This window comes from Nannobrachium achirus (genome assembly GCF_963921795.1).
Source record: "Nannobrachium achirus genome assembly, chromosome: 23".
In the NCBI taxonomy this organism is placed as follows: Eukaryota; Metazoa; Chordata; class Actinopteri; order Myctophiformes; family Myctophidae; genus Nannobrachium; species Nannobrachium achirus.
The window spans coordinates 7,880,447-7,898,459 of NC_137830.1; the positions used below are offsets into that span (position 1 = coordinate 7,880,447).

General features: G+C 40.9%; 1 long non-coding RNA gene across 1 annotated transcript; it reads right to left on the bottom strand.

The window, feature by feature from the left end:
* Positions 1 to 16,229: 16,229 nt before the first annotated feature.
* On the bottom strand, positions 16,230 to 17,944 carry LOC308308392. The gene is made up of 3 exons (XR_013963288.1): positions 17,831 to 17,944; positions 17,344 to 17,457; positions 16,230 to 16,323 (listed from the first exon to the last, which is right to left on the bottom strand). It is a non-coding gene; the product is annotated as an uncharacterized lncRNA (long non-coding RNA).
* Positions 17,945 to 18,013: the final 69 nt, after the last annotated feature.

Below are 18,013 nucleotides of genomic sequence, written 5' to 3' on the forward strand. Positions count from 1 at the left end.
GATACAGGTTCACAGGTTAAGATAGGTTAATAATTCACTCCACACATAGTAATGTGCAGTCGATAATGATTGGACAGGGAGGGCACACTATTATAATACTCTGTCTTGTTTTTTAATAATTTGCACACTGTACACCACGTGTGTCATGTTATAGTGGTGTGTATATTGTAATGGATTGACATACTGTGTGTGTGGAGGTCCAGGTTCACTGAAGACAGGAGGACTTCCTTTAGACCGGTCACTCTTCACAGACACACAGCTGGGTGTTGGAGACTCTGCTCTGGGGTGAACACTTCTGGAATCATAATAAATGTTTATACGGTTAGCATGTGATTGAAAATGTTAGTATAACAGAGTGAAAGGTCTTGGGTGATTTGAGTGATTTGTAGCACTTGATTCACAAACTCTACTCACAGTAATTTATAATCTATAGTAATTTATAATCGATAGTAATTCATAATCTAACTATCGTCAGATTGTCACTTCCGGTGCGCTGGTACAGGGGCAGCACCGCGACACAGCGTGTCATGTATGACTTGAACAAAAAAGGTTTCAATGAAGTACTGCTAAGTTCCAAGGTATAGACAGCAGACTTACAGAGAAGGAATTTCCAAGGCACTCCGTCGTTAGTGAAAAAAACTTGTTTGTTTGTTTTTTGTCCGTGTGCCTAAGTTATGTTGTGAGTCGTTATATGTAAGGATGTTTAAGATGAGGGCCGTGGAAATCGCTCTGCTGATCCTGTGCATAAACTTCTGTGGATTATGCCTGACTGTGGAGCTTCGGAATCTACGCAACAGCGACACAAACAGCTGGCGTGGAGAGGCATCCAGGCTCGGCTATGTGTACAGCTACAGCCGAGAGGAGCTGCTGGCACTACGACCAGAGCCAAAAACAACGACCGCAAGCCACGTCGACACCTACCGGTGTTGAATAACATCCCTGCGGAGTTGATCCGACAGCGGAGGAGGAAAAGAGGGAAGAAGGGAGGCATAGAGAGTCACCTCAGGAGAAGGTCGACTCGCCCTCCACTCCCCTTTATCGTTCTGGCCAATGTACGAGCCACAACAAAATCGGCATGATACGGACCTATGCAAGGTACAGTCATGACTTTCGTGAGGCATCACTGTTTTGTTTCACTGAAACCTGGTTAAAGCCATCAAAACCAGACTCACTGTATGAAGTCCCAGGTTTCACTCTGGTCCTACTAGACAGAGGTGGAGGGGCGGATACGGTGGCGTGTGTGTGTACATCAATTATCGCTGGTGTCGAGCCATTACAATAAAAAACAGGATATTCGACGATCCCAACGTTGAAATCCTGGCTATGACTCTAAGACCTTTCTACCTGCCCTGTGAATCCGGCTGCATTCTGCTGTTTACTGCGTATGTGCCCCCAAAAGGGCCTGGACGTGCTGCACAAGCAGCGAAAACCATTGCTGACTGTGTGCATGGACTCCAGCTGCAGTACCCAGATGCACCAGCAATCGTGCTGGGAGACCTTAACCAGTGTTATTTGGACACTGTGCTGCCGGGGTTTGAACAATACGTCAAGGACGCGACGAGGAAAAATAATATTTTGGACAAGTGTTATGTAAACATTCCTAATGCTTATGTAGTCAAGGTTGGGCCACCTACAACGACCTCTGATCACAATGTTGTGTGTTTGAATCCAGTCTATAAGTCAAAGCTAAAGAGAGGAAAGCCTGAGAAGAAAGTAGTTAGGACATGGACTCATGAAAGCAAGGAAGAACTCAAAGCATGCCTGGACTGAATGCCCACATCACTGACTGACATCACGGAGGAAAACCATATATGGGCATAAATGGTTCAAACTGTCTGCCTGCTGACGTCTCTGATATTAAACAGTGTCGCCACCATGGTAACAGCGCTGCATGCTGAAACAATGCCAAATTAATGACTGTCTGGCATTTTTTTACTCGTAAACATTGTAATTAGAAAAAAATATCCGTAAAAAAAAAAGTATAATTTTTTTTGGAAATCTGAGGTGATTATAATGCCCCCTCCACCCCCCCCCCCCCCCCCCCCCCCCCACCCAAAAAAAAGAGGGGGGGGGGCAAAGTACGAATGTTCTCTGTTCTGCGATGTATTGCAGCGATGTACTTCATTTCCGTAATGGCTTGAGCTCCCTTTGATGTCTATGTGTGCATCTGGAGGTCCAGATTGGGTTTTGATTGGTTAATTGATTGATTGAATAGTAATACGAATATTAACAGTACAGGTAATTTAGTCCAAATGTTTCATTCTCACAGCATTGCAGTTACAGGAAGACAAAGAACAAATAAGAAAGAAATAATGTCACCACTGAAATGTACCACAAATACAATACAAGTTGCAGTGATAGATCAATTCATCATTCATATTTATCCATATTGTGTTACATATATAGATACAGGTTCACAGGTTAAGATAGGTTAATTATTCACTCCACACATAGTAATGTGCAGTCGATAGGTAATGATTGGACAGGGAGGGCACACTATTATAATACTCTGTCTTGTTTTTTTTAATAATTTGCACACTGTGCAACACGTGTGTCATGTTATAGTGTTGTGTATATTGTAATGGATTCACATACTGTGTGTGTGGAGGTCCAGGTTCACTGAAGACAGGAGGCTTTCCTTTAGACCGGTCACTCTTCACAGACACACAGCTGGGTGTTGGAGACTCTGCTCTGGGGTGAACACTTCTGGAATCATAATAAATGTTTATACGGTTAGCATGTGAATGAAGATGTCAGTTTATTAGTTTAGTATAACAGAGTGAAAGGTCTTGGGATGTTGAAGCAACAAAACATGCAGAAAGTCAGTCTGTATAGTGCAGCTTCACCACTGAACAGCACATAGTGATTTGTAGCACTTCATTCACAAACTTTACTCATAGTAATTTATAATCTATAGTCATTTATAATCGATAGTAATTCATAATCTAACTATCGTCACTTCCGGTGCGCTGGTACAGGGGCAGCACCGCGACACAGCGTGTCATGTATGCCTTGTTTGTTTGTTTTTTGTCTGTGTGCATAAGTTATGTTGTGAGTCGTTATGTGTAAGGATGTTTAAGATGAGGGCTGTGGAAATCGCTCTGCTGATCCTGTGGATAAACTTCTGTGGATCATGCCTGACTGTGGAGCTTCGGAATCTACGCAACAGCGACACAAACAGCTGGCGTGGAGAGGCGACCAGGCTCGGCTATGTGTACAGCTACAGCCGAGAGGAGTCCCCTTTGTCTTGTTTTTTAATAATTTGCACACTGTGCAACACGTGTGTCATGTTATAGTGTTGTGTATATTGTAATGGATTCACATACTGTGTGTGTGGAGGTCCAGATTCACTGAAGACAGGAGGATTTCCTTTAGACCGGTCACTCTTCACAGACACACAGCTTGGTGTTGGAGACTCTGCTCTGGGGTGAACACTTCTGGAATCATAATAAATGTTTATACGGTTAGCATGTGAATGAAAATGTCAGTATAACAGTATAACAGAGTGAAAGGTCTTGGGTGATTTGAGTGATTTGTAGCACTTCATTCACAAACTGTACTCATAGTAATTTATAATCTATAGTAATTTATAATCGATAGTAATTCATAATCTAACTATCGTCAGATCGTCACTTCCGGTGAGCTGGTACAGGGGCAGCACCGCGACACAGCAGGTCATGTATGCCTTTTTTTTTTTTTTTGTCCGTGTGCCTAAGTTATGTTGTGAGTCGTTATATGTAAGGATGTTTAAGATGAGGGCCGTGGAAATCACTCTGCTGATCCTGTGGATAAACATCTGTGGATTATACCTGACTGTGGAGCTAATCTACGCAACAGCGACACAAACAGCTGGCGTGGAGAGGCGTCCAGGCTCGGCTATGTGTACAGCTACAGCCGAGAGGAGCTGCTGGCACTACGACCAGAGCCAAAAACAACGACCGCAAGCCACATCGACACCTACCGGTGTTGAATAACATCCCTGCGGAGTTGATCTGACAGCGGAGGAGGAAAAGAGGGAAGAAGGGGGGCAAAGAGAGTCACCTCAGGAGAAGGTCGACTCGCCCTCCACTCCCCTTTATCGTTCTGGCCAATGTACGAGCCATTCACAACAAAATCGGCACGATACGGACCTATGCAAGGTACAGTCATGACTTTTGTGCGGCATCGCTGTTTTGTTTCACTGAAACCTGGTTAAAGCCATCAAAACCAGACTCACTGTATGAAGTCCCCGGTTTCACTCTGGTCCTACTAGACAGAGGTGGATACGGTGGCGTGTGTGTGTACATCAATGATTGCTGGTGTCGAGCCTTTACAATAAAAAACAGGATATTCGACGATCCCAACGTTGAAATCCTGGCTATGACTCTAAGACCTTTCTACCTGCCCTGTGAATTCGGCTGCATTCTGCTGTTTACTGCGTATGTGCCCCCAAAAGGGCCAGGACGTGCTGCACAAGCAGCGAAAACCATTGCTGACTGTGTGCATGGACTCCAGCTGCAGTACCCAGATGCACCAGCAATCGTGCTAAGAGAACTTAACCAGTGTTATTTGGACACTGTGCTGCCGGGGTTTGAACAATACGTCAAGGACGCGACGAGGAAAAATTATATTTTGGATAAGTGTTATGTAAACATTCCTAATGCTTATGTAGTCAAGGTTGGGCCACCTACAACGACCTCTGATCACAATGTTGTGTGTTTGAATCCAGTCTATAAGTCAAAGCTAAAGAGAGGAAAGCCTGAGAAGAAAGTAGTTAGGACATGGACTCATGAAAGCAAGGAAGAACTCAAAGCATGCCTGGACTTCTTAGATTGGGACACTTTTAAGAACGGTTCATCAGATGAAATCGCCACCGTTACAAACAATTTCATTAACTTTTGTGTACAGTTGGTTGTCCCCACAAGGGAGATAAAACTCTACCCAAATAACAAAACATATGACCAAAGACATTAAAGAAATAATAAATGCAAGGAAAACGGCCTTTGTAAACAAAGATTTTGGTGCTCTGAAATTGGCAGATAAAAAGATAAAAATCAAAATGAGGCAGCTATGCTAAATTGGCACATAGACAGCGGTTGGAGGACACATTTAATGCCAATAATCACAAAAGGGTGTGGGATACGATGAAATCCATGACAGGAATGTCATCCCCCACGAAACCTATTTTGACAGAGAATGAACTTGGCTTTGCCAATGACCTAATACATTCTTTGCCAGATAAGTGCACATATACGTCAGAGTTGGCTCCAGTTTGGCAACCAATATTTCAAACCTCTGTAGACACACACACAATTCCTCTGTCTTGGAATGGTATGGATGCTTGTCTGCAGCCCTTAAGTCACAACTGCTGCAACAACTGAACATTTGTTCAAAGATAGTTGGACAACCACTTCAGAGGCTATATACGACTACGCATGATAACAGCATTCTAAGGTTGGCAAGAAATATTACCTCTAATAGTAGCCATGTGTTGCATAGAGAATATAGGTGGTTGCATTCAGGAAGGAGATACGGTGTTTCAGAATACAATAAGGTCAGACTAAAAAGGTCCTTTGTCCTTCAGTCGACTTTAAGGCTTAATCAGGAGTTTGGCCATACAGTCAAGACGCGTCTTCAGACGTGGACGCAGAGAGTCAGCGGCTGTCTCTCCATACAGTAGGTAGGCTTGGCGGTGGACATTGCTCTTGTCTGTATTATCCTTATGTATGTAAACCTGTCTTGTTTTTGTTCCCTTGTGTCAAATGTTTGTATATATGTTTCGCATACATGGCTGCTGTGTCGCAAGACACATTTCAGTGTGAACTGACAATAAAGTACTACAGTATTATCATATCATATTAATTTACCGAATGTCTGTCTGTCGGTCTGCCGTCTGTCCGCATGCTGACATCACTGATACTAAACAGTGTCGCCACCATAGTAACAGCCGCATGCTGAAACAATGCCCAACATCACTGACTGACATCACGGGTGAAAACCATATATGGGCATAAATGGGTGAAACAGTCTGCAGTTTGCTACCATGCATAATAATAATGTCTGTCTGACATGATGAAATAAGTGCCCAAATTTGGAGATGACATCACAGACTGGCCAGGACACGGAACACCATATATGGGCATAAAAGAGAGTCAGAGAGACAGAGATAAGAGATCTCCATCTACTGTATGGGCATGAAAGGGACACAGACAGACAGACAGACAGACAGACAGACAGACAGACAGACAGACAGACAGACAGACAGACAGACAGACAGACAGACGGATACAATGGGTATTATTGCACAACTGGATGTCAATGGTGGTTATTCTGCCCAACGGGCACCGGTCTGGGTTCTCCAACATTACTTCTGAGACTCCTCATCCCTCATATACTGCACACCCCCAGGCACAGGACTAGTCAATAGTTATGTATAATCTATAGTCATTTATAATCTATAGATAAACATTGGACAGAGTGGACACACCGTTATAATACTATGTCTGACTATGTAGTAACTTGCACACGTAACCTAGCATAATACTGTATAGGAAGATTCACATCACATTCACATACTGTGTGTGTGGAGGTCCAGGTTCACTGAAGACAGGAGGACTTCCTTTAGAGCGGTCACTCTTCACAGACACACAGCTGGGTGTTGGAGACTCTGCTCTGTGGTCAACACTTCTGGAATCATAATAAATGTTAATGCGGTTATCATGTGAATGAAAATGTCAGTTTATTAGTTTAGTATAACAGAGTGAAAGGTCTTGGGACGTTGAAGCAACAAAACATGCAGACAGTCAGTCTGTATAGTGCAGCTTCACCACTGAACAGCACATAGTGATTTGTAGCACTTCATTCACAAACTGTAGACATAGTAATTTATAATCTATAGTAATTTATAATCGATAGTACCGTATTAGCCCGAATTTAGTACGACTCTGATTATAAGACGACCCCTATTTTTCAATTATCATTTTGGGAAAAAATATGTTGAAGACCAAATATTATATATTATATTATATTAACACGTTGCAGTCCGAAATAGAATGGTGGTTGGTGGATTAGCCATGAAATTTCTATTATTGTATTGTGATCTGAGACATAATATTATGTTTATAACACTGCAAAGGAAGAACTCAAAGCATGCCTGGACTGAATGCCCAACATCACTGACTGACATCACGGAGGAAAACCATATATGGGCATAAATGGTTCAAACAGTCTGCCTGCTGACGTCTCTGATATTAAACAGTGTCGCCACCATGGTAGCAGCGCCGCATGCTGAAACAATACCCAAATAATGAGTGTCTGGCATTTTTTTACTGGTAAACATTGTAATTAGAAAAAAATATCCGTAAAAAAAAGTATTATGATTTTCTTTTTGGAATCTGCGTTGATTATAATGCCCCCCCCCCCTCCCCCCCAAAAAAGAGGGGGGGGGGGGGGGGGCAGTGGGGGGCAAAGTACGAATGTCACTGTTCTGCGAGTTTTTTTGTTTTTTTGTTGTTGTTTTTTTGGCTGCTTCTCAACAAAAGAGCGTTTAGCTTTGCTCAAAAAAATCTATTGCAGCGATGTACTTCATTTCCGTACTGGCTTGAGCCCCCCTTGATGTCTATGTGTTTATCTGGAGGTCCAGATTGGGTTTTGATTGGTTAATTGATTGATTGAATAGTAACACGAATATTAACAGTACAGGTAATTTAGTCCAAATGTTTCATTCTCACAGCATTGCAGTTACAGGAAGACAAAGAACAAATAAGAAAGAAATAATATCACCACTGAAATGTACCACAAATACAGTACAATACAAGTTGCAGTGATAGATATATTCAATTCATCATTCATATTTATCCATATTGTGTAAATAGATACAGGTTCAAGGTTAAGATAGGTTAATTATTCACTCCACACAGTAATGTGCAGTCGATAGGTAATGATTGGACAGGGAGGGCACACTATTATAATACTCTGTCTTGTTTTTTAATAATTTGCACACTGCAACACGTGTGTCATGTTATAGTGTATATTGTAATGGAATGACATACTGTGTGTGTGGAGGTCCAGGTTCACTGAAGACAGGAGGATTTCCTTTAGAGCGGTCACTCTTCACAGACACACAGCTGGGTGTTGGAGACTCTGCTCTGTGGTCAACACTTCTGGAATCATAATAAATGTTTATACGGTTATCATGTGAATGAAAATGTCAGTTAATTAGTTTAGTAGAGTGAACGGTGAAAGGTCTCGGGATGTTGAAGCAACAAAACATGCAGACAGTCAGTCTGTATAGTGCAGCTTCACCACTGAACAGCACATAGTGATTTGTAGCACTTCATTCACAAACTGTTCACATAGTAATTTATAATCTATAGTAATTTATAATTGATAGTAATAATGTATAATCTATAGTCATTTATAATCGATAGTCATTTATAATCTAATTATTAATTTACCGAATGTCTGTCTGTCCGTCTGCCGTCTGTCCGCATGCTGACATCACTGATTGCGAACGTTCAGTCAGTCAATCAGTCCGTACACATTTTTTGGTTCCCTTGTCACTCTGATGTCACTGTGATGTCAGGGGAACCACTCTTAACAGAATGGGTTTGCTGCTCTGACCTCATGCTCTGGCTTGATGTCCCTGCCCATATTTGGTAATGCCCATATATGGGCATGTTCTGCCAATCTCAACATATGAGATTGGGTATACATCACTGGCCAGATAGCCAAGAATTGGCGTGACCTAGGAGGCGTCTTAATTGTACTAAACAGTGTCGCCACCATGGTAACAGCTGCATGCTGAAACAATGCCCAAATAATGTCTGTCTGACATGATGAAACAAGTGACCAAATTTGGAGATGACTGACATCACTACAGTGCCCAAATTTGGAGATGACATCACAGACTGGCCTGGACACGGAACATGAAAGAGAGCCAGACAGACAGAGATAAGAGATCTCCATATACTGTATGGGCATGAAAGGGACACAGACAGACAGACAGACAGACAGACAGACAGACAGACAGACAGACAGACAGACAGACAGACGGATACAATGGGTATTATTGCACAACTGGATGTCAATGGTGGTTATTCTGCCCAACGGGCACCGGTCTGGGTTCTCCAACATTAGTTCTGAGACTCCTCATCCCTCATATACTGCACACCCCCGGGCACAGGACTAGTCAATAGTTATGTATAATCTATAGTCATTTATAATCTATAGATAAACATTGGACACACCGTTATTATACTATGTCTGACTATGTAGTAACTTGCACACGTAACCTAGCATAACATTGTATAGGAAGATTCACATCACATTGACATACTGTGTGTGTGGAGGTCCAGGTTCACTGAAGACAGGAGGACTTCCTTTAGAGCGGTCACTCTTCACAGACACACAGCTGGGTGTTGGAGACTCTGCTCTGGGTTGAACACTGGTTAGCATGTGAATGAAAATGGCAGTTCATTAGTTTAGTATGACAGAGTGAAAGGTCTTGGGACGTTGAAGCAACAAAACATGCAGACAGTCAGTCTGTATAGTGCAGCTTAACCACTGAACAGCACATAGTGATTTGTAGCACTTCATTCACAAACTGCAGTACACATAGTAATTTATAATCTATAGTAATTTATAATCTATAGTAATTTATAATCAATAGTAATTTATAATGGATAGTAATTTATAATCTAACTATTAATTTACCGAATGTCTGTCTGAAAAAAGTATCTGTGAAAAAAAGTATGAATGTGTTTTTTTGGAAGCTGCTGTGATTATAATGCCCCCCCTAAAAAGAGGGGGGGGGGGGGGGGGGGGCAAAGTACTAATGTCACTGTTTTTTTTGTTTTTTTTTTGCTGCTTCTCAATGAAAGAATACATATTGCAGGGATGTACTTCATTTCCCTACTGGCTTGAGACCCTTTTGATGTCTACTGTGTGTGTATCTGGATTCTGGAGGTCCAGATTGGTTTTTGATTGGTTAAGTAAATATTAACAGTACAGGTAATTTAGTCAAAATGTTTCATTCTCACAGCATTGCAGTTACAGGAAGATAAAGAACAAATAAGAAAGAAATAATATCACCACTAAAATGTACCACAAATACAGTACAATACAAGTTGCAGTGATACATATATTCATCATTCATATTTATCCATATTGTGTTACATATATAGATACTAGTGATGTGCGGGTCAGGTTTTTTTCATAACCTGCATGGCCCACAGCCTGCACGGAACGTAACCCGCCCGCCCGCTCCGCAGAACAATATACAAATCAACGAATCCGCCCGCACCGCAACCCGCATTTAAAAAAAAGATGATATATCATCTCCACAAAAGCTCATCTTTATTTACGGCTCTTCTAAGAACCCAAAGTCGCTTTACAGAAAGGTCTACAGTAGCACAATATTGTCATAGGCTAAATAAACAAACGTGGTGTTCAAAATGGGGTTCTTAACTATTATTTGACAGAAAAAAAGACAAAGACGTTCATTCTCTCTAAATCGGGGGCATCGTCGGGGTATGAATGGCGTTTCAGGTTTATGTCAATCATATTTATACAGCGCCTCGCACTTCAAACAGACAGCAAAAGACAGATAATATTAAATCCTGTTAGTTATTGATTTAATCACCTCGAGACGAGAGATGGGGCGACTCGAGGTGAGCGTGTTTAATTCAGTCAAAAATCCGCCTCACTTATGAAAGTTGCGTTTCTTATAGGCCTACTCTTATAAAGAATAAAAGGCAAATAACAGCAGGTGATTATTCATATTTATTTTTTGCACATGAGAGTGGCGATAACCCGCCCGCCCCGCCGCACGCCAATTGAGCCTGAAGTCTTGAACGCCCGCCCGCACTGCGGGCTGGTCAGCTGGCCTCGCGGTCAACGCATCACTAATAGATACAGGTTCACAGGTTAAGGTAGGTTAATTATTCACTCCACACATAGTAACGTTCAGTCGATAGGTAATGATTGGACAGGGAGGGCACATACTTGTCTTGTTTTTTTAATAATTTGCACATAGTGCAACACGTGTGTCATGTTATAGTGTTGTGTTGTAATGGATTGACATACAGTGTGTGTGGAGGTCCAGGTTCACTGAAGACAGGAGGACTTCCTTTAGACCGGTCACTCTTCATAGACACACAGCTGGGTGTTGGAGACTCTGCTCTCCAACACCCAGTCAAAATGTCAGTTTATTAGTTTAGTATAACAGAGTGAAAGGTCTTGGGACGTTGAAGCAACAAAACATGCAGACAGTCAGTCTGTATAGTGCAGCTTCACTACTGAACAGCACAGAGTGATTTGTAGCACTTCATTCACAAACTGTACACATAGTAGTTTATAATCAATAGTAATTTATAATCGATAATAATTTATAATCCAACTATTCATTAACAGAATGTCTGTCTGTCTGTCCATCCATCCGCCGACATCACTGATATTGCCACTGTTGCCACCATGGTTAACAGCCGCATGCTGAAACAATGCAATGACTGACATCATGGAGGAAAACCATGTATGGGCATAAATGGGTGAAACAGTCTGCCTGCTGACGTCACTGATATTGAACAGTGTCGCCACCATGGTAACAGCTGCATGCTGAGTGAAACAATGCCCAAATAATGTCTGACAAATTTGGAGATGACTGACATCACTCACTGACATCACTACAGTGCCCAAATTTGGAGATCCACATTCTATTACATAGAGGAGGATTGACATACTGTGTGTGTGGAGGTCCAGGTTGATTAGTGAAGTTAATTAGTCCTCCTTTAGACCGGTCACTCTTCATAGACACACAGCTGGGTGTTGGAGACTCTGCTCTGTGGTCAACACTTCTGGAATCATACAAAAACAACAAAAAACATGTCTTTAATTATCACGTGATTGGGAAGTCAGTTTATTCAATATTCTTTATTGTAACGTCCCATTATTCAAGCGTAAGAGAGAAAAAAATCCATGGGTTTCAGCTCCTCAACATTGCAACAACAGTGAACTAATGAATACAATAATAGAAAGACAAGCAGCAACACTGGGGTCCAAGCACTGAGTGCAACACACCATAATAACAGCATGGTCAGTCAGCTAGCTTCATATTTATATTCAACACACCATAGCAACAGCATGGTCTGTCAGATTCATATATTTAACACACCATAACACATACATGGGCAACTGGCGGCCCGGGGGCCACATGCGGCCCCCACCTTCACTTAATGCGGCCCGCAGGTTAATACCGGAATACTGATATATTATTGATTTCAGCTGTTACAATTCCAAACATGACCTGCTTTAATTCCGTCAGTCAATATTAGTAGCTTAATGACTAGTATAGTAGTATTAAAATGTATTTTTTTATGTCCAATGTATTTGTATTTAGGTTCATAAAGTTAACATGACTATATAACTAAATGCATTTGAAATTAGATAAAAATGTGACATTTCAGGATTCCAATTCAAAAACAACAAAAAATAATTCAGGATTTCAATTCAAAAGAAGCAAAAATAGCCGATCTACAAGCTCAAAACGCATCGCTCTTTTGTATGAGATACTAGAATGACAACGTAGGACGTAGCAATATGCAATGTGGCCCTCTGGAGTGAAGGTGGAAATATAGTGGCCCTCACCATCATCAAAGTTGCCCACCCCTGCCATAAAAGCATGGTCAGTAAGATTCAGATTCATATTCAACACACCATAACAACAGCATTATGTTAAGTAGCTTCATATTCCTCCATTGGCCATTAGAGGGGGCCATACAACCACTGTAAACTACAACTCTAAAGAAATCCCAGGATTTAAGTGGTTTGTTTATAAAATAAAATAAATGGCAAATAAGTGGAGCTTACAGTATGGGTCACAGTGACCGTAGGTTGAATTATTATTCATAAACTGCACATATCGTAACTTTCAGTCTATAGGTAATGCTTGGACAGGGAGGGGAGGGCACACTATTATAATACTCTGTCTTTTTTTTTTTTTTTTTATAGTTTGCACACTGTGCAACACGTGTCATGTTAAAGTGTTGTGTATATTGTAATGGATTGACATACTGTGTGTGTGGAGGTCCAGGTTCATCACTGAAGTTAATTAGTCCTCCTTTAGACCGGTCACTCTTCACAGACACACAGCTGGGTGTTGGAGACTCTGCTCTGTGGTGAAGACTTCTGGAATCATAACAAATGTTTACACAGTTTTTCAGGTCAGAATTTAGATGTCGTTTTTAGAATCGGCCTCAGTCCAAAATGGGTTAATGAAATTAACACATAAATAGCACCGCTCACCTCACACTAGGTGTGACTTTTATATATCTAACTATTAATCAAGAAAATGTCTGTCTGTCCACCAAGTGTGAAGTGAGCGTCCTTTATGCAAGCTTGAGGATTGGTCAAGCAACAGGTTAGGGTGGCCTACGAGTAAGGACTAGTATATATAATTTGCACACTTTGCAACACACGTGTCACGTTAAAGTGTTGTGTATATTGTAATGGATTGACATACTGTGTGTGTGGAGGTCCAGGTTCATCACTGAAGTTAATTAGTCCTCCTTTAGACCAGTCACTCTTCATAGACACACAGCTGGCTGTTGGAGACTCTGCTCTGTGGTGAAGACTTCTGGAATCATAATAAATGTTTATAAATTAGCCTATATAAATATAGGTGAATGAATGAAAAGGTCAGTTTGTTCAAGATTCTTTATTGTTGCATCACATTATGAAAGCAGGGCTCATCACCATGCTGGCTTGTGGTGGACATTTTTGTAAAAATGCCATTTTTGCCACCGACATACAAAATGATTGGACAATAATATTACCAGAAACACATAAAGAAGATAGCCCTGAATGACCGTTAACAGGTCTGTGACTCTGAAGAGAGTAAAATGGAACCAAATGGACCCTAACAGGTCCATTTGATTCGGTGTGTATGGAGAAATTGATGACCCCCCCTATCATGTGAATGAAAATGTCAGTTTATTAGTTTAGTATAACAGAGTGAAAGGTCTTGGGACGTTGAAGCAACAAAACATGCAGACAGTCAGTCTGTATAGTGCAGCTTCACCACTGAACAGCACATAGTAGATTTGTAGTAATTCATTCACAAACTGTACACATAGTAATTTATAATCTATAGTAATTTATAATATATAGTAATTTATAATATCTATTAATTTACCGAATGTCTGTCTGTCTGTCTGCCATCTGTCCGCATGCTGACATCACTGATACTAAACAGTGTTGCCACCATGGTAACAGCCGCATGCTGGAACAATGCCTGACATCACTGACTGACATCACAGAGGAACACCATTAATGGGCATAAATGGGTGAAACATTCTGCCTGATGACATCACTGATATTATGTTGTCACCATGGTAACAGCCACAAAAACGTGATGCAGCGCGACACGTTTTGAGCTTGTAGATCTGCTATTTTTGAGCGGTGCTAACCGCTCCTATAGACCGCTTTTTTACCAAAACTATGATGTCACAAATGATGATGACATGAGTTCGCTAGACCAATGAAACACTTCGATTCTGTTGATCTGTCCATGATGTCATAGTCACAGAGGCACCCGATTGGTTAACCCTGATTTAGAACGTGTTTAGGCCGCGTAAAATACGTCATAACACGTTTAGGCCGCGTAAAATACGTCATAACGCGTTTAGGCCGCGTAAAATACGTCATAAAAAATTATTGAGCGGTGCTAACCTTGAATTTCAAAATTGTATTAGATGAATATCACTTATAAGCGATAAAATAACCAAACTTTTAGACAGACTGTGGAAGATCTTACAGGTTATAAATGATAGGCAGCTAATACAAGTTTAAAATACAAATGAACAGACTTTGAAAAACTAAAATATTCATCTTCTGGCCTCTTCTCGCCTCTCTGGAGGCCTCTCTGGAGGTAAATAAGGTCACTTATCATTACACTATGACACTCTTACAAGTTACAATCCATAGCTTGGTCAACTAACTGATGAGAAATGACGATAAAGACTTATATAGTCTGAGCAGACCTCTAGACTGACATCATACACAACAAAAACAATATTGCCATGCATGCCTATCAACACTGATTCGCGCAGGAATTAGTTTGCACCGCTCACTTCGCACGGGTGCGATTTTTACTTCCTTTGAATTGGATTCTTGAATTATTTTTGGTTATGTTTTAATTGGAATCCTGAAATGTAACATTTTGATTTAATTTCAAATGCATTTAGTTATAATCCTGTTAACTTTATGAACTTAAATACAAATACGTTGGACATAAAAAAAAAGACTAACATTTTAGTGCTACTACACTAGTCATTTAGCTACTAATATAGACTGAAGGAATTAAAGTGGGTCATGTTTGCACGTTTGGAATTGTAACAGCTGGAATCAATAATATATCAGTATTCTGATATTAACTTTGCAGGCCGCATTAAGTGAAGGTGGGGGCCGCATGTGGCCCCCGGGCCGCCAGTTGCCCATGTATGGTCTATTGCATAGAAGAGGATTGACATACTGTGTGTGTGGAGGTCCAGGTTCATTACTGAAGTTAATTAGTCCTCCTTTAGACCAGTCACTCTTCATAGACACACAACTGGGTGTTGGAGACTCTGCTCTGTGGTCAACACTTCTGGAATCATAATAAATGTTTATACGGTTAGCATGTGAATGAAAATGTCAGTATATTAGTTTAGTATAACAGAGTGAAAGGTCTTGGGACGTTGAAGCAACAAAACATGCAGACAGTCAGTCTGTATAGTGCAGCTTCACCACTGAACAGCACATAGTGATTTGTAGCACTTCATTCACAAACTGTACTCATAGTAATTTATAATCGATAGAATTTATAATCTAACTATTCATTTACTGAATGTCTGTCTGTCCGTCTGCCGTCTGTCCCCATGCTGACGTCACTGATACTAAACAGTGTCCCCACCATGGTAACAGCCGCATGCTGAAACAATGCCCAACATCACATGATTGACATCACAGAGGAACACCATATATGGGCATAAAGAAACAGTCTGCCTGCTGACGTCACTGATACTAAACAGTGTTGTCACCATGGTAACAGCTGCATGCAGAAACAATGCCCAAATATTGTCTGTCTGACATGATGAAACAAGTGACCAAATTTGGAGATGACTGACATCACTGACTGACATCACTACAGTGCCCAAATTTGGAGATCCACAGTCTATTAGACGAGGATTGACATACTGTGTGTGTGGAGGTCCAGGTTCATCACTGAAGTTAATTAGTCCTCCTTTAGACCGGTCACTCTTCATAGACACACAGCTGGGTGTTGGAGACTCTGCTCTGTGGTCAACACTTCTGGAAACATACAAAAACAACAAAAAACATGTCTTTAATTATCACGTGATTGGAAAGTCAGTTTATTCAATATTCTCTATTGTAACGTCCCATTATTCAAGCATAAGAGAGTAACATTCCATGGGTTTCGGCTCTTCAACATTGCAACAACAGTGAACTAATGAATACAATAATAGAAAGACAAGCAGCAACACTGGGGTCCAAGCAGCAAGCACTGAGCCCAACACACCATAGACCATATTAACATGGCGGCAATGTTGCCATTAACTTAATGAAATGCCACCCCAGTTGCTTCATATTCAACACACCATAACAACAGCATGGTCTGTCAGATTCATATATTTAACACACCCTAATAACAACAGCATGGTCAGTCAGATTCATATTCAACACACCATAACAACAGCATGGTCAGTCACCTAGCTTCATATTTATATTCAACACACCATAACAACAGCATGGTCTGTCAGATTCATATATTTAACACACCCTAATAACAACAGCATGGTCAGTCAGATTCATATTCAACACACCATAACAACAGCATGGTCTGTCAGATTCATATATTTAACACACCATAACAGCATGGTCTGTCAGATTCATATATTTAACACACCATAACAGCATGGTCAGTAAGATTCAGATTCATATTCAACACACCATAACAACAGCATTATGTTCAGTAGCTTCATATTCCTCCATTGGCCATTAGAGGGAGCCATACAACCACTGTAAACTACAACTCTAAAGAAATCCCAGGATTTAAGTGGTTTGTTTATAAAATAAAATAAATGGCAAATAAGTGGAGCTTACAGTATGGGTAACAGTGGCCGTAGGTTGAATTATTATTCATAAACTGCACATATCGTAACTTTCAGTCTATAGGTAATGCTTGGACAGGGAGGGGAGGGCACACTATTATAATACTCTGTCTTGTTTTTTGTTTTTTTTATAGTTTGCACACTGTGCAACACGTGTGTCATGTTATAGTGTTGTGTATATTGTAATGGATTGACATACTGTGTGTGTGGAGGTCCAGGTTCATCACTGAAGTTAATTAGTCCTCCTTTAGACCAGTCACTCTTCACAGACACACAGCTGGGTGTTGGAGACTCCGCTCTGTGGTGAAGACCTCTGGAATCATAACAAAATGTTTACACAGTTTTTCAGGTCAGGATTTAGATGTCGTTTTTAGAATCGGCCTCAGTCCTAAATGGGTTAATGAAATTAACACAAATAGCACCGCTCACCTCACACTAGGTGTGATTTTTATATATCTAACTATTAATCAAGAAAATCTCTGTCTGTCTGTCTGTCTGTCTGTCTGTCTGTCTGTCTGTCTGTCTGTCCGCCAAGTGTGAAGTGAGCGACCTTTATGCAAGCTTGAGGATTGGTCAAGCAACAGGTTAGGGTGGTCTATGGGTAAGGACTAGTATATATAATTTGCACACTTTGCAACACACGTGTCACGTTAAAGTGTTGTGTATATTGTAATGGATTGACATACTGTGTGTGTGGAGGTCCAGGTTCATCACTGAAGTTAATTAGTCCTCCTTTAGACCAGTCACTCTTCATAGACACACAGCTGGGTGTTGGAGACTCTGCTCTGTAGTGAAGACTTCTGGAATCATACAAAAACAACAAAAAACATGTCTTTAATTATCACGTGATTGGAAAGTCAGTTTATTCA